The following is an 18820-nucleotide window of genomic DNA, read 5'->3' on the forward strand; positions in this document are numbered from 1 at the left end:
ATGTCTGATTTAGCAAGTCCCTGATGTGCCTAAACAGTTGAAACCCCCCTACAAGTGATGCTATTTTGGAAATTAGACCCCTCTAGGAATTTATCTAGATATATGGTGAGCACTTTGAACCCCCAGGTGCTTCACAGAAGTTAATAATGTTTAAACTGTAAATGTCATGCTACTGCTATGCAGGTAGATTCAAGCTCCACTAGATGGCAGAGTGGAGGGAGGACTGCACACAGCAAGAGCAGACTTGCAGTGCAGCAGCGAGGCTGCTGCCAGGTGGCGGCAGAATAGTCAAACAAGCCGAGTCGATATTAGTCTGTAGCGCAGTACCAAAGGAATAAACAAACAGAGTCAGAAGCAAGCCAAATGGGTCAGTACCAGTCAGGAGCAGATATGCCAAAGACAAGATACACACCGCAGGTCAAGGTCCAAACCGAGTCAGATACCAGGGAGTCATAAACATGAAAGGGAAACACTGAGTTGGGACGGGGAGTGGGGGACAAACAGACATGGGCAAAGTCAGCAACAGCAGGAGGACAAATCGGGGTACTACCTGAGTCAGATACTCATGTTGTACTCAGAAAATATAACTGACATGACCTGCAGGACGCAGCAGGAAGAAATGGCAAACCTTAATCCAAATGAGGCCAGGCAAATTTAACCCTTGACATGATCAGCCCGGGAAAAGGGCAGACAGGACTCAAAATCCGGACTGGATCATAACAGTAAAAATGAAAAGAAAATTCCCAGAAAAATGTTGGCTTTGCCCCAAATTTTTCTTTTTCACAATGGTAACAGGAGTAAAATGGACCACACAATTTGTTGTGCAATTTCTCCTGAGTATATTGTCATCCCATATGTGTTTGAAAACTACTTTTGCAGCACAGTGCAAAGATCAGAAGGGTAGAAGCGCCACATTGGAGTTTAGAATTTGCTGGAATGGTTTGAGGGTGCTATGTCAAATTGGCAGAGCCCTTGAGTTGCCAGAACAAAAGAAACCCCATAAGTGATGTCATTTTACAAACTACACACCACAGTTAATTTATTTAGGGGTGCAGTGAGCATGTTGACACCACGTATGTCTCGCAGAAACTGATACCACTGGGCAGTGAAGAAAGAATAATTAAATTTTTATTGATAAAATGTTTTTAACCTCAAATTTTTGGCTAATAGGAAAAAATGGACCTCTAAGTTTGTTGTGCAATTTCTCCTTATTGCACCAACACCCTACATGTAATTAAGAACTACTTTTGAGGCACAGTGCAAAACTTAGAAGGGAAGGAGTGCTATAATTTAGTGCAGATTTTACATTAAGGCTGGGGTCACACTTGCGAGTGTGATGCGAGAAACTCGCGCATCAATACCCAGCACGGCCGCCTGCACTTGGATCGGAGTGTGTGGCTGCATAGAAATACATGCAGCCACACACTCTGGTCCCGAGTGCCGGCGGCATTGCCGGATATTGAAGCAAGACACTCTCCTCACACTCGCAAGTGTGACCCCGGCCTTAGGTCATCTAGAAGTGCAGGGGTTTTTCTTTTTTATACAATGTTCACTGCTAAAACTGACCTGTGATTGATTCTCCAGGTCACTATGAGTTTTCAGATGCCTAACATGTATAGAACATAAAAAAATGTAAAGTTTTTGTAAAAATATATAAAAAAAAAAAAGCACAATTTTCAGAGACAGCGTTTCTATTTTTCGGGATCTGGCGCTGCGTGAGGGCTTATTTTATGCAAGCTGAACTGACATTTTTATCTTTACCAATTTGGTGCAGATACAATGTTTTGATCACCTGTTATTGCATTTTTTTGCGATGTAGCGGCAACCAACTAAAAACGTAATTCTGGTGTTTTTTTTGTTTTTTTTTCTCGATACGCCGTTTAGCAGTTGGATTGTTTTTATATTTTGATAGATCAGGCATTTCTGAACACAGTGATGCCAAATCTGTGTATTGTTTGATATTTTTTAAAACATTTTTTTTTTACTTGCTTCAATAGTCTCCTTAGGAGACTTGTAGCTGTGATCTTATCACCACTTGTGCTACACATAGCAGGGTGTCAGCTCTATGTATAGCAGAAATGATCATCCTCTATGAACCCCAGCCACGGGGCGGCGCTCATAGCATATTGGCAGTGACAAGGGTGGGGGTTTCCTGCAGACCCCTGGTTGTCATGCCATGCCCCACGATCATGTTACAAGGTGTCGATGAGCGGGGTTAGTGACACACTTTGCATGCTGACAGCTGCATTTAACATGTTAACAGCTGCTGGAGGATTGCGAAACTTGATGCTAAAAAGCAGGTTTTGCTGCGTTTTTTTTTTTTGCTGAGTTTTTGTCAGGGTACATTTGTGTCTTGTGCATGCTGATAATGTTTAGCGATAAAAAAAAATATGATTCTACTTCATCAGGTTTTGGTACAAAAAATGCTGAACAAACGTTGAAAGAAGTGACATGCTCTATTCTGTAAAATCCAAAGTTTTGCACAAAATACTGAGGCCAAAAAAAAAAAAAACAAGCCGTGTGTATGAGATTTCTGAAATCTCAGTCACATCTGGTACTGCGAAACGCAGCTAAAATTTGCATTAAAAATGATGAAACAAAAGCACCAAAACCGCATACGTGTGAATATAGTTTACCTGTTAAAGGGAATCTGTCACCTATTTTTTCGTATATAAGCTGCAGCCACCGCCATCAGGGGCTTATCTACAGCATTCTGTAATGCTGTAGATAAGCCCCCGATGTAACCTAAAGATAAGAAAAACGAATTAGATTATACTCACCCGGGGGTCTGGTCCGATGGGTGTCGTGGTCCGGCGCCTCCCATCTTCTAGCGATGACCTCCTCCTCCTTACTTCTGCCATGGCTCCTGCGCAGGTGTACTATATCTGCCCTATTGAGGGCAGAGTAAAGTACTGCAGTGTGCAGGCGCTGCACCTCTGATCTTTCCCAGCACCTGCGCACTGCAGAACTCTGCTCTGCCCTCAATAGGGCAGATTTAGTATGCCTGAGCAAAAGAGGCGGCTGAAGGAAGGAAGAGGACGTCAGGGTATGTGCACACGGTGCGGATTCTGCTGCGGTTCCACAGCGTTTCTGCAGCTGCGGGTCCGCAGCAGATTCTGCTGCGTTGTACAGTACCTTTATTTCCTATGGAAATTAAAAAACGCTGTGCACATGCTGAGGATTTTTCCGTGCGGTTTTGCTGCAGTTTACAATCCGCAGCATTTCAGTTGTTTGGTGCAGAAACGTTGCAGTTTTACACCTCATCCATTATGAGGTGTAAAACCGCAGATAAACCACAGGACTTTTGTCCTGCGGATTTACCTGCGGTTTCCTCTCCAAAATCCGCACACCTAAAAAACCACGTGTGCACATAGCCTCATCGTTAGAAGATGGGAGGCGCCGGACCGGACCCCGGGAGAGTATAATCTAACTCGATTTTCTTATCTTTCAGGTTACATTGAGAGCTTATCTACAGCATTGCAGAATGCTGTAGATAAGCCCCTGATGGCGGTAGCTGCATCTTATAGGGCAAAAATGAGGTGACAGACTCCCTTTAATGGTACAGCGCCGGAGAGAATAACTTTAATTGATATACAAATAAGGAGGCTTCTGTGCACTGTTGGTGTGGCCAAGAGATTGGTGCATCATTTTGCCTCCTCATTTGCATATTAGGGCCCTTCTTCCACTTCTAATTGACCGTACTCACATCCCAGAGCAAGCACTGCCTGAAAGCTGTCGGAATGTTCCATCTTCTTTCTTCGGACACTGCACAGTACACTAATACACCCAGAAGTACAGCGAGCAATGGCAGGACATAGGGAGAGCATGAGCGGCAGCAGCATTCAGACAGGGCTTGCTCTGGGAAATGAGCATTATCAATTGAAAGTGGTGGAATGGCCCCAAAATGCAAACGAGGTGTAAAGCTGTGCGAAACTCTTTGCTATGCCAAAGGAGCACTGAAGCCACTTCCTTAACAAATGAAATTATTTTCTTAGGCAAAAGGAACAGTGCTAGTATAGTTGTATTAGGGAATAAGACCCATACAACACTGTATAAACCAAAAAGGAACAGTGCTAGTATACAGTCATGGCCAAAAGTTTGAGAATGACACAAATATTATATTTTCACATGATCTGCTGGCCTCTGGTTTTTATGTGTGTTTGTCAGATGTTTTTATCACATACAGAAATATAATTGCAAACATATTATGAGTAGCAAAAGGTTATATTGACAGTTAGAATGAGTTAATGCAGCAAGTCAATATTTGCAGTGTTGACCCTTCTTCTTCAGGACCTCAGCAATTCTCCCTGGCATGCTCTCAATCAACTTCTGGATCAAATCCTGACTGATAGCAGTCCATTCTTGCAAAATCAATGCTTTTATTTTGTCTGAATTTGAAGGTTTTTGTTTGTCCACCCGTCTCTTGATGATTGACCACAAGTTCTCAATGGGATTAAGATCTGGGGAGTTTCCAGGCCATGGTCCCAAAATCTCTATGTTTTGTTCCCTGAGCCATTTAGTTATCACCTTTGCTTTATGGCAAACTGCTCTTGGACGGTTGGGAGAAGTTGCTCTTGGAGGACATTCTGGTACCATTCTTTATTCATGGCTGTGGTTTTAGGCAAGACTGAGAGAGAGCCCATTCCCTTGGCTGAGAAGCATCCCCACACATGAATGGTTTCAGGATGCTTGACCTTTGGCATGAGACAAGACTGGTGGTAGCGCTCACCTGGTCTTCTCCGAATAAGCCGTTTTCCAGATGTCCCAAACAATCGAAAAGGGGATTCATCAGAGAAAATGACTTAACCCTGTCCTCAGCAGTCCACTCCCTGTACTTCTTGCAGAATATCAGTCTGTCCATGATGTTTTTCCTGGAGAAAAGTGGCTTCTTTGCTGCCCTCCTTAAGACCAGGCCTTGCTCCAAGAGTCTCCGCCTCACAGTGCGTGCAGATGCACTCACACCTGCCTGCTGCCATTCCTGAGTAAGCTCTGCACTGCTGGTAGCCCGATCCCGCAGCTGAAACACTTTTAAGAGACGGTCCTGGCGCTTGCTGGTCTTTCTTGGGCGCCCTGGAGCCTTTTTGGCAACAAGGGAACCTCTCTCCTTGAAGTTCTTGATGATGCGATAGATTGTTGACTGAGGTGCAATCTTTCTAGCTGCGATACTCTTCCCTGTTAGGCCATTTTTGTGCAGTGCAATGATGACTGCACGTGTTTCTTTAGAGATAACCATGGTTAATAGAAGACAAACAATGATGCCAAGCACCAGCCTCCTTTTAAAGTGTCCAGTGGTGTCATTCTTACTTAATCATGACAAATTGATCTCCAGCCCTCTCCTCATCATCACCCACACCTGTGTTAATGGAGCAATCACTGAAACGATGTTAGCTGGTCCTTTTAAGGCAGGGCTGCAATGATGTTGAAATGTGTTTTGGGGGATAAAGTTCATTTTCTAGGCAAATATTGACTTTGCAAGTAATTGCTGTTAAGCTGATCACTCTTTATAACATTCTGGAGTATATGCAAATTGCCATTAGAAAAAATGAAGCAGTAGACTTTGTAAAAATTAATATTTGTGTCATTCTCAAAACTTTTGGCCATGACTGTAGTTGTATTAGGGAATAAGACCCATACAACACTGTATAAACCATTTAAAACACATTTTGTAGGTGATGGACTCCTCTTAACTGTATAGGCTATCACCACAGATTGCGCTCTTCTATACAGAGGGCCACTGCAAAGAAAAGTATATCATATCTATGTCTTTACAACAGGTCTCCTATGGTGGGCAGATGCCTCAGCGTCCATCCTGACCGAGTCTACCATTGGGCACATACTTGCTGATTATTTTTGCCCAACAATGGCCACAAACATAGTGTGGACGCAGCCTAAGGCCGGAGTCACACTTGCGAGAAACTCGCACAAGTCTCGCGTCTCAAAACCTGGCACTGGGGACCAGAGTGTGCGGCTGCATGTAGTTCTATGCAGCTGAGCGCTCTGGTACGAGTGGCGGCGGCAGTGCCGGGTATTGAGACACGAGATTCGTCCTAAGTTTGGTATTCCTGTATTCGAACTCATTTGAAGAATAATCTTACAAGGTCATTTTCACTGCGCACCTCCATAAAAATAACCCCCCCCCCCCCCCAAAAAATGTTGCTTTTTTAAAATAATTTCACCCCATATGGAATTCTATTCCCCACTTTTCCATATATCATATAGTTAAATGAATGCTGTTGGTCAAAACTACAACATGTTACAAAAAAGAACAGACATAGAGCTATGTTAATTGGAAAAACAAATAAACCTTATAGCTCTTGGTGGAGAAAAAAAAAATGTGTAAAAATTGGCTGCCTCCAGGGGTTTTCCAGTGTTTGAAAACCCGTCCTCTGGCTGCAGTTTGTTTAAAACTGAAACTGTGCTTTTGTCATCCACCCCAGGTCAATCAATAAGGCCTGTTTCACACTTCCGTTTTTGTGTCCGCCAAACGGATCCGTTTCCGTTTTTTTGACGGAAACTGATGCAAACGGATCCGTTTTTTAAAAACGGATCCGTTTTTTTGACGGATCCGCGGTAACCGTAATGGAAGTCTGTGGGACAAAAAAAACGGATCCTGCAAAAAATGGCGGATCCGTTTTTTTACGGAAAACAACGGATTTTGACGGATTTGAAAAAACGGAAGTGTGAAACAGGCCTAAGCCTACACTACTCCTCCTAGTGTCTGGTATTGTCTGCAGCGCTGACAGGGCTGCAGCCAATCACTGAGCGCAGCAGCTCTGAGCGGCTGGTGACATCTACAGTTAGGTCCATATATATTTGGACAGAGACAACATTGTTCTAATTTTGGTTCTAGACATTACCACAATGAATTTTAAACAAAACAATTCAGATGCAGTTGAAGTTCAGACTTTCAGCTTTCATTTGAGGGTATCCACATTAAAATTGGATGAAGGGTTTAGGAGTTTCAGCTCCTTAACATGTGCCACCCTGTTTTTTAAAGGGACCAAAAGTAATTGGACAGATTAAATAATTGTAAATAAAATGTTCATTTCTAGTACTTGGTTGAAAACCCTTTGTTGGCAATGACTGCCTGAAGTCTTGAACTCATGGACATCACCAGACGCTGTGTTTCCTCCTTTTTGATGCTCTGCCAGGCCTTCACTGCGGTAGTTTTCAGTTGCTGTTTGTTTGTGGGCCTTTCTGTCTGAAGTTTAGTCTTTAACAAGTGAAATGCATGCTCAATTGGGTTGAGATCAGGTGACTGACTTGACCATTCAAGAATATTCCATTTCTTTGCTTTAATAAACTCATGGGTTGCTTTGGCTTTATGTTTTGGGTCATTGTCCATCTGTAGCATGAAACAACGACCAATCAGTTTGGCTGTATTTGGCTGGATCTGAGCACACAGTATGGCTCTGAATACCTCAGAATTCATTCGGCTGCTTCTGTCCCGTGTCACATCATCAATAAACACTAGTGACCCAGTGCCACTGGCAGCCATGCACGCCCAAGCCATCACACTGCCTCCGCCGTGTTTTACAGATGATGTGGTATGCTTTGGATCATGAGCTGTACCACGCCTTCGCCATAATTTTCTCTTTCCATTATTCTGGTAGAGGTTGATCTTGGTTTCATTTGTCCAAAGAATGTTCTTCCAGAACTGTGCTGGCTTTTTTTAGATGTTTTTTAGCAAAGTCCAGTCTAGCCTTTTGATTCTTGATGCTTACGAGTGGCTTGCACCGTGCAGTGAACCCTCTATATTTACTTTCATGCAGTCGTCTCTTTATGGTAGATTTGGATATTGATACGCCTACCTCCTGGAGAGTGTTGTTCACTTGGTTGGCTGTTGTGAAGGGGTTTCTCTTCACCATGGAGATTATTCTGCGATCATCCACCACTGTTGTCTTCCGTGGGCGCCCAGGTCTTTTTGCATTGAAGAGTTCACTAGTGCTTTCTTTCTCAGGATGTACCAAACTGTAGATTTTGCCACTCCTAATGTTGTAGCAAATTCTCGATGGGTTTTTATGTTTTTGCAGCTTAAGGATGGCTTGTTTCAGCTGCATGGAGAGCTCCTTTGACCGCTGTGTCCTTCACAGCAAAGCCTTCCAAATGCAAGCACCACACCTCAAATGAACTCCAGGCCTTTTATCTGCTTAATTGCGAATGACATAACAAAGGGATTGCCCACACCTGTCCATGAAATAGCCTTGGAGCCAACTGTCCAATTACTTTTGGTCCCTTTAAAAACAGGGTGGCACATGTTAAGGAGCTGAAACTCCTAAACCCTTCATCCAATTTTAATGTGGATACCCTCAAATAAAAGCTGAAAGTCAGAACGTCAACTGCATCTGAATTGTTTTAAAATTCATTGTGGTAATGTCTAGAACCAAAATTAGAAAAATGTTGTCTCTGTCCAAATATATATGGACCTAACTGTACATCGACTAAGCTCAGTGATTGGCTGCAGTCAGAGGATGGGTTTTTAGAAACTGGTTACAAGAGTTTGCCGCTATTGGAATGACAGTAAGTAGCCTCAGAAAGAAAAGCCATGGCTGACGTGTGTCGAGGTAAAAGTAAAAAATTGGCATTGTGAAATTAGACTCTGTCCTTTAAGGGGTGTCCAGGTTTATCATGAGTCTGCAGTCACTCTGACAGAAGACGTGTGAATCCTTACAGCAAGCGCCTTCTAGATTCTTTGGGGTCGGCAGTCATGTGCGATGTGTATACCCCTGCCACATTCCGACTAGACGTGCACGGCCTCGCTCCAATCACCTGTATAGCGTGAGACCGTGTACGTCTAGTCGGAATGTGGCCTGCAGAATGTGAATCGCATGCTTACAGTCACGTTTTGCTGCCAGCCCCCAAGAATCCTCACAGAGTGCACTGCCTGCGCTGTGAGGGTCCCCAGTGTACACTCAGTGACTGCAGACTTTGGGGAGAAACCTGCACGACCCCTTTTCTTTCTATTTCCCCTATGTGAAGCCCTATATGGGGCTCATTACTCCAATTCTGTTTTCCCGGTTTGCGCGGGCGGTTAGTTGCGTTTCCTTCACACACCATCCATGTAGTTGCGTTTCCCTCACACACCGTCCACGTAGTTGCCTTTCCCCTCACACGCCGTCTACGCAGTTGCCTTCCCCCCACACGTCGTTGCGTTTTCCTCACACCGTCCACGCTATTGTGTTTTCCTCATACACCGTCCACGCCGTTGCGTTTTCCTCACACACTGTCCACGCCGTTGCGTTTTTCTCACACACCGTTCACGTAATTGCGTTTTCCTCACACACCGTCCATGTAGTTGCGTTTTCCTCACACACCGTCCACGTAGTTGCGTTTTCCTCACACACCATCCACGTAGTTGCATTTTCCTCACACCGTCCACGTAGTTGCGTTTTCCTCACACCGTCCACGTAGTTGCGTTTTCCTCACACACCGTCCATGTAGTTACATTTTCCTCACACACCGTCCACGTAAATACGTTTTCCTCACACACCGTCTACGTAGTTGCGTTTTCCTCACACACCGTCCACGTAGTTGCGTTTTCCTCACACAGTCCACGTAGTTGCGTTTTCCTCACACCGTCCACGTAGTTGCGTTTTCCTCACACACCGTCCACGTAGTTACATTTTCCTCAAACACCGTCCACGTAAATACGTTTTCCTCACACACTGTCCACGTAGTTGCGTTTTCCTCACACACCGTCCACGTAGTTGCGTTTTCCTCACACACCGTCCACGTAGTTGCATTTTCCTTACACCGTCCACGTAGTTGCGTTTTCCTCACAGTCCACGTAGTTGCGTTTTCCTCACACCGTCCACGTAGTTGCGTTTTCCTCACACACCGTCCACGTAGTTACATTTTCCTCAAACACCGTCCACGTAAATACGTTTTCCTCACACACTGTCCACGTAGTTGCGTTTTCCTCACACACCGTCCACGTAGTTGCGTTTTCCTCACACACCGTCCACGTAGTTGCATTTTCCTCACACCGTCCACGTAGTTGCGTTTTCCTCACACCGTCCACGTAGTTGCGTTTTCCTCACACACCGTCCATGTAGTTACATTTTCCTCACACACCGTCCACGTAAATACGTTTTCCTCACACACCGTCTACGTAGTTGCGTTTTCCTCACACACCGTCCACGTAGTTGCGTTTTCCTCACACTGTCCACGTAGTTGCGTTTTCCTCATACACCGTCCACGTAGTTACATTTTCCTCAAACACCGTCCACGTAAATACGTTTTCCTCACACACCGTCCACGTAGTTGCGTTTTCCTCACACACCGTCCATGTAGTTACATTTTCCTCACACACCGTCCATGTAGTTACATTTTCCTCACACACCGTCCACGTAAATACGTTTTCCTCACACACCGTCCACGTAGTTGCCTTCCCCTCACACACTATTCACGCAGTTGCGTTTCCCTCACACACCGTCCACGCAGTTGCGTTTCCCTCACACACCCATCCACGCAGTTGCGTTTCCCTCACACACCCATCCACGCAGTTGCGTTTCCCTTACACCCATCCACGCAGTTGCGTTTCCCTCACACACCCATCCACGCAGTTGCGTTTCCCTTACACCCATCCACGCAGTTGCGTTTCCCTCACACACCGGCCACACAGTTGCGTTTCCCTCACACACCGTCCGTGTAGTTGCACTTTCCCGGAATCCCGGTGAGTTGTCACTTCAGCTTCGTGTATGAGCCTGAGGCTCAGCCAGGAAACTGCGCTTGCGCTCAGCTCCAGCCACTGCTGGTAAGTTTCGTTTCTCTGGCTCCGAGTTTCCGCCCAGGCTTGTGAATATTAAATGCAGGACAGCCCCTCTGCCCTCAGTCTGTGACAGAGCTGCGTGCAGGCGGCTGGCGCTGGGAGACAGCAGAGGCACCATACTGTGGTAAGCAGCCTGTGACTGGGGTACTACAACTCCCAGGAGCCATGATATAGGAATAGCTTGTATAAGAGGATGCTGAACACAGCCCTGTCATTGCTCATACATGATGAGAGTTGTACCAGACCCACTGGAAATGAGCGCAGTTGTCCTTTTGTGGGTGGCTATGACTACACCAGTGTGAATGGCTTCCTGTATGAAAGGTGGGTTCTATCGGCTTACTGCCCTCCAGCATAGTAGCAGCAGCCCCCCACTAGAACGCTCATCCCATTAATGGTGATAACCTGGTTCCTGCAGAATGCCCGTGTGCATGGGAGCGAGCGACGTAGCAGTACGTCCGACGCTGTACCTGGTAAGGCTACTTTCACACATCAGTTTTTTGCCGTCAGGCAGGATCCGGCTTTTTTTTAGAAAAAACGGATCCGGCATAAATTTTGGAGAACTGTAGAAACGGATCCGTTTTTTTGCTGGATCCGTCTCTGTTCCTGGCGGCTGGCCAATTGGATCTGAGCATGCGCAGACTTAAAAAAAACGGATCCGGTTGCTGGATCCGTCTTTTTCTGGATCCGGCGCATTCCGGCGCCCATAGACTTTCATTGTAGCAAAAAGCTGGAAGCGCCGAATCCGGCGCTTCCGGCTTTTTCGCCGGAGACAAAAAACGTTACAGTAGACGTTTTTTCAAGACGCCGGAATGAGACAAGTTGCCGGATCCGGCAAAAAACGGATGAAACGCAATGCCATCCGGCACGATCCGGCGCTAATGCAAGTCAATGGGGAAAAACCGGATCCGGCATTGCATTTTGCCGGATCCGTTTTTTCCAAAAAAAGCCGGATCGCGCCTGAAGGCAAAAAACTGATGTGTGAAAGAGGCCTAAGGGGGATGCGGGGACATGGGGTCACAGAAGTGTAATTGGTATTGTTGCTATGAGTAGCTACTACAGAAGTATAACTGCTGGGTACAATTGTAGCCACTTCTAGTCTTGGTATGGTTTCAAACCTAGAATGCAACTAAAATGTTTCCATTCACTGACATCAAGCGTGGAGAAGTTTCCGTTCACTGACAGTCCCGGGATGCCCTGGACTTGGGCGTTCCTGCTATAGTGAAGATTCCAGCCCAATATTTTTTCCACTGATGATGGCACTTATTTTATATTGTTTGTTTTTGTTTGGACTTTCCTAACATAACCTTCATAAAACTAAAATTATAGTGTAACGCCAGTACAATTTCCATAGCAATTCTACATTTTTTAAAGGGAACCTGTCACATCATTTTTCCCCTATGAGATGCGGCCACCGCCATCAGGGACTTATCTACAGCATTCGGTGCAGGCGTACTGATCTGTCCGGTTGAGGGCAGAGTGCAGTACGCTGAAGCTGGGCCTCTCTGACCTTTCCCGGCACCTGCGCACTCCAGTACTTTCCTCTGCCCTCAACAGGACAGAGAAGTATGTCTGCGCAGGATCCACGACAGAAGCAAGGAAGAGGACGTCATTGCTAGAAGATGGGAGGGGCCGGACCCGGACCGCGACACCCATTGGACCGTACTGCCCCCCGGGTGAGCATAATATAACTAGTTTTTCTTATCTTTCAGGTTACATCGGGGGCTTATCTACAGCATTACAGAATGCTGTAGATAAGCCCTTGATGGCGGTGGCAGCATCTCATCTAATATGTAAAGCTCAAGTTTGTGTATGTATGTGTGTTTGTCCGGGATTGGCATCTGCACCGTCGCAGCTTCAGCCACAAAATTTGGCACAGTCACACGTCTGGACCCCGAGAGCGTCCTAGGCTATGTTGTGAGGCGAAATTTTAACCCCGCGCGTTCCAATTCACCAAACAATTTTGCCCCTATCTACATAATGGGGAAAAAGTGTGTGTGTATCAAGCCCCGCCCCTCATTATGATGTCATAATGGTTGCCATGGCGACGCTGATGTCATCATAGGTTGCAAGCCCCGCCGCTCATTATGATGTCATAATGGTTGACTATGGGATGGAGGATGTGTGATGGGTATATGGGCACTGGACTATGGGATGGAGGATATGTATGACGGGTATATGGGCACGGGACTATGGGATGGAGGATATGTATGACAGGTACAGTGGGGAAAAAAAGTATTTAGTCAGTCAGCAATAGTGCAAGTTCCACCACTTAAAAAGATGAGAGGCGTCTGTAATTTACATCATAGGTAGACCTCAACTATGGGAGACAAACTGAGAAAAAAAAATCCAGAAAATCACATTGTCTGTTTTTTTTTTTTTTTCATTTTATTTGCATATTATGGTGGAAAATAAGTATTTGGTCAGAAACAAGCAATCAAGATTTCTGGCTCTCACAGACCTGTAACTTCTTCTTTAAGAGTCTCCTCTTTCCTCCACTCATTACCTGTAGTAATGGCACCTGTTTAAACTTGTTATCAGTATAAAAAGACACCTGTGCACACCCTCAAACAGTCTGACTCCAAACTCCACTATGGTGAAGACCAAAGAGCTGTCAAAGGACACCAGAAACAAAATTGTAGCGCTGCACCAGGCTGGGAAGACTGAATCTGCAATAGCCAACCAGCTTGGAGTGAAGAAATCAACTGTGGGAGCAATAATTAGAAAATGGAAGACATACAAGACCACTGATAATCTCCCTCGATCTGGTGCTCCACGCAAAATCCCACCCCGTGGGGTCAGAATGATCACAAGAACGGTGAGCAAAAATCCCAGAACCACGCGGGGGGACCTAGTGAATGAACTGCAGAGAGCTGGGACCAATGTAACAAGGCCTACCATAAGTAACACACTACGCCACCATGGACTCAGATCCTGCAGTGCCAGACGTGTCCCACTGCTTAAGCCTGTACATGTCCGGGCCCGTCTGAAGTTTGCTAGAGAGCATTTGGATGATCCAGAGGAGTTTTGGGAGAATGTCCTATGGTCTGATGAAACCAAACTGGAACTGTTTGGTAGAAACACAACTTGTCGTGTTTGGAGGAAAAAGAATACTGAGTTGCATCCATCAAACACCATACCTACTGTAAAGCATGGTGGTGGAAACATCATGCTTTGGGGCTGTTTCTCTGCAAAGGGGCCAGGACGACTGATCCGGGTACATGAAAGAATGAATGGGGCCATGTATCGTGAGATTTTGAGTGCAAACCTCCTTCCATCAGCAAGGGCATTGAAGATGAAACGTGGCTGGGTCTTTCAACATGACAATGATCCAAAGCACACCGCCAGGGCAACGAAGGAGTGGCTTCGTAAGAAGCATTTCAAGGTCCTGGAGTGGCCTAGCCAGTCTCCAGATCTCAACCCTATAGAAAACCTTTGGAGGGAGTTGAAAGTCCGTGTTGCCAAGCGAAAAGCCAAAAACATCACTGCTCTAGAGGAGATCTGCATGGAGGAATGGGCCAACATACCAACAACAGTGTGTGGCAACCTTGTGAAGACTTACAGAAAACGTTTGACCTCTGTCATTGCCAACAAAGGATATATCACAAAGTATTGAGATGAAATTTTGTTTCTGACCAAATACTTATTTTCCACCATAATATGCAAATAAAATGAAAAAAAAACAGACAATGTGATTTTCTGGATTTTTTTTTTTTTCTCAGTTTGTCTCCCATAGTTGAGGTCTACCTATGATGTAAATTACAGACGCCTCTCATCTTTTTAAGTGGTGGAACTTGCACTATTGCTGACTGACTAAATACTTTTTTTCCCCACTGTATATGGGCACGGGACTATGGGATGGTGGATATGTATGATGGGTATATGGGCACGAGACTGGGATGGAGGATATGTATGATGGGTATATGGGCATGGGACTATGGGCTGGAGGATGTGTGATGGGTATATGGGCACTCGACTATGGGATGGAGGATATGTATGATGGGTATATGGGCAAGGGATGGAGGATGTGTGATGGGTATATGGGCACTCGACTATGGGATGGAGGATATGTATGATGGGTATATGGGCACGGGCCTATGGGATGGACGATATGTATGATGGGTATATGGGCATGGGTGTTATGAATGAGTCACCGAGGAGGAAAAACAAAAACAAGCTAAGCCACAGAAAACTAGAGAGGTTGGCAACCAAGCGGATTGCAGAAGCCCTGGAGCGCACCCACGATGATCCCAGACGCCTCGTCACAGCCGGAGAACTAAATAAACCCAAAGCAAGAAAAGGGGAAAACTAAACTGCCCCAGAGCAGACCCCAAAGCAATAGAGAGCCCCCAAACATGTATTGTCAGCGAGACCAGATGAAAACACAGATAGGGAAAAAAAGGCTGAGCAAGCGATGGGGCCCACACTAACTAGAAAGGAAAGGAAAGATGCTGTCTGCAATCACATACAAAACCCTGCCAAAAAATGCCCAACACTTTCTGATAACAAAAACCCTGAAGTCACTAGACTTCAATTCCCTATATTAGCACTCTGACATATTCCGAAGACAGAGCAAAAAGAGACCAATCTGATCAGGGACAAAAAGCAAACTGGCATAAACAGAGACATAAGAATGGAAATTCAGCACAGCCCCAGCAGGGGCTGGCTGACCACAAAAACTGAGTAAACAAGACCAAATGTCATGTGAAAAAATAGCAGAGCACACTTAGCTTGACAAGGCAGGAACAGAACTGGAAACCAGAACCTCAGGGCAGGACAAAATCACCAGCACAAAATTAGAGAGTCGGCTGTCTTAAATCCAGTCAGAGACTCCTATGTCCACTCACAGTCCTCCTCAGGTGGCAGGTCTCTGCCATTTAGATCAGCTTCATTACCTATTGTTACCACTAGAGGGAGCCCGGATGGAGAACTCACGACTCCTCTGTCAACACATCCAGCTTCACCACCCTCACCAGAAGCCAGAGGTAAAACCAGAAAATGAGTTCACAACAGTACCCCCCCTTGAGGAGGGGTCACCGAACCCTTATTCACGCTACCAGTCCGATCAGGATGGGCCCGGTGAAAAGCACGAACCAATCTGTCGGCATGAATGTCAGAGGCAGGGACCCAAGAATTGTCCTCCTGCCATAACCCTTCCACTCGACCAAATACTGGAGTCTCCGTCTAGCCAGACGAGAATCCAGAATTTTCTCTACCTCATATTCCACATTACCTTCAACCAACACAGGGTCAGGAGGTGCCACCATAGGAGCCACTGGCTCAGCAAACCTCTTCAACAGAGACTTATGAAACACGTTATGGATCTTAAACGTAACTGGAAGAGCCAATCGAAAAGAAACCGGGTTAAGAATCTCCAAAATCCTATAAGGTCCAATAAATCTTGGCTTGAACTTTAGAGACGAAACCTTCATAGATATATTTTTTGACGACAACCAAACCATATCACCCACTCTAAACCGGGGACCAATGGTCCTATGCCGGTTGGAAAACTGCTGGGCCTTTTCCTGAGAGAGGGACAACTTATCCACCACTTGGTCCCAAATCTGCTGCATTCTCTCTACCACAGTGTCAACACCTGGGCAGGCTGAAGATTCCACTTACCCTGAAGAAAATCGAGGATGAAGCCCAAAGTTACAGAAAAATGGCGACATTAATGTGGCCGAACTAGCTCTATTATTTAGGGCGAATTCGGCCAAGGGCAAAAATGAGACCCAATCATCCTGATCAGCAGATATAAGACTCCAAAGTCTGGTTTGTTCTCTCAGTCTGCCCATTGGTCTGTGGGTGAAACGCAGAGGAGAAGGATAACTGAATTCCCAGCTTGGAACAAAAAGCTTTCCAAAATCTGGAGACATACTGGACTCCTCTGTCCGACACAATGTTCTCAGGAATCCCATGCAACCGAACCACCTGTTATAAAAACAAGGGCACCAACTCTGAGGAAGATGGCAGCTTTGGGAGTGGTAGAAGATGGACCATCTTAGAAAATCTATCACAAATCACCCAGATAACAGTCATTCTCTGAGAGACAAGAAGATCAGAAATAAAATCCATTGAGATATGGGTCCATGGCCTCTTGGGCACCGGCAAGGGCATCAACAACCCACTATAACGAGAACAGGGTTTAGACCGGGAACAAGTCCCACAAGACTGCACAAAATTCCTGACATCACGAGATAAGGCGGGCCACCAAAAAGACCGACTCACCAAATCTCTGGTACCAAAAATACCTGGATGACCAGCCAACGCGGAGCAATGTACTTCAGACATCACTCTCTTCCTCCACTGATCAGGAACATACAATTTTCCCATAGGACAACGCTCAGGTTTGTCCTCCTGAAATTCTTCCAGGGCACGTCTCAAATCGGGCGAGATGGCAGAAAGAACTACCCCCTCACCTAGGATGGTAGTAGGTTCGGTCACAATAGGAGAATCAGCAAAGAAACTCCTAGAAAGAGCGTCTGCCTTAACATTCTTAGTGCCCGGAAGAAAGGAGACCACAAAATCAAAATGAGTGAAAAACAAGGCCCACCTAGCCTGTCTAGGATTCAAGCGTTTGGCCGACTCCAGGTAAATCAAATTCTTGTGGTCAGTAAGGACCACAACTTGATGTCTAGCTCCCTCCAACCAATGTCTCCACTCCTCGAATGCCCACTTCATGGCCAACAATTCCCGATTTCCCATATCAAAGTTGCGTTCAGATGGGGAGAACTTTCGGGAAAAGAAGGCACAGGGATTCATTTTAGAAGTCACTGGATCTTTTTGGGACAAAACAGCTCCTGCACCAATCTCCGAAGCATCTACCTCTACCTGAAATGGAAGTGAGACATCAGGTTGCCGTAAAACCGGAGCAGAAGTGAACCTCCGCTTCAGCTCCTGAAATGCCAAAACAGCCTCTGGAGACCAATTCAGCACATCAGCGCCCTTCTTGGTCAGATCAGTCAGAGGTTTGGCAATACCAGAAAAATTAGCTATAAATTTACGATAAAAATTAGCAAAACCCAAAAACTTCTGGAGAGCCTTCAAAGAAGTGGGCTGAACCCAATCATAAATGGCCTGTACCTTGGCTGGGTCCATTTCAATAGTTGACGTAGACAAAATAAATCCCAAAAATGAAATCCTCTGTACACCAAAAAGGCATTTCGATCCCTTAACATACAGGGAATTCTCCCTCAAAATCCGGAACACAGTCCGAACATGTTCCACATGAGAATTCCAATCACTGGAAAAGATCAGAATATCATCCAAATAGATGATCAAAAACTTATCCACAAAGTCCCGGAAAATATCATTCATGAAGGATTGGAAGACAGAAGGGGCATTAGTGAGCCCAAAAGGCATCACCAGGTACTCAAAATGTCCCTCCGGAGTATTAAACGCCGTCTTCCATTCAATCCCCATGCTTGATGCGAATAAGATTATACGCCCCCCTGAGGTCAAGCTTAGTAAACCAGCAAGCACCTTTAACTCTGGAGAATAAATTAGAAATCAGGGGTAACGGATACTGATACTTAACCGTAATCTTGTTAAGGGAGCGATAGTCAATACAAAGCCTTAAAGAACCATCTTTCTTCGCCACGAAAAAAACCCAGCACCTAAGGGTGAAGAGGATGGTCTAATATGACCCTTCTCCAACGACTCCTTAATATAAGATCGCATAGCCTCGTGTTCAGGTACAGATAAGTTGAAAAGCTGACCCTTGGGAAATTTACACCCAGGCCTCAACTCAATTGCACAGTCATAACTCTTATGAGGAGGCAGGGACGCAAACTTGCTCTCACTAAATACATCATAAAAATCAGCCAAATAGTCAGGAACATCATGAGACTGGGGAGAGGTGGAATAAACAGGAGTGTCACCAAGAGCACACCGACAGCCCCAACTCACCACAGACACAGATTTCCAATCCAAAACTGGATTATGGATTTGCAACCAGGGAAAACCCAGAACAATAGTATCATGCAAATTATGCAGTACCAAAAATCTACAATTTTCTTGGTGGTCTGGGGCGACCCGCATTATCACCTGGGT

General features: G+C 45.5%; 1 protein-coding gene across 1 annotated transcript in view; it reads left to right on the forward strand.

Moving 5' to 3' along the window:
- Positions 1–10794: 10794 nt before the first annotated feature.
- Positions 10795–18820, forward strand: part of RIGI (RNA sensor RIG-I) — a 145780-nt gene continuing 137754 nt past the window's right edge. Inside the window, exon 1 of the mRNA XM_073552463.1 lies at positions 10795–10895. The gene's annotated coding sequence lies outside the window, so the exon portion shown is untranslated. The remainder of the gene's footprint in view (positions 10896–18820) is intronic.

The sequence above is a fragment of the Dendrobates tinctorius genome, unplaced genomic scaffold (genome assembly GCF_039654945.1).
Source record: "Dendrobates tinctorius isolate UK_male_01 unplaced genomic scaffold, ASM3965494v1 ptg000191l, whole genome shotgun sequence".
Classification (NCBI taxonomy): Eukaryota; Metazoa; Chordata; class Amphibia; order Anura; family Dendrobatidae; genus Dendrobates; species Dendrobates tinctorius.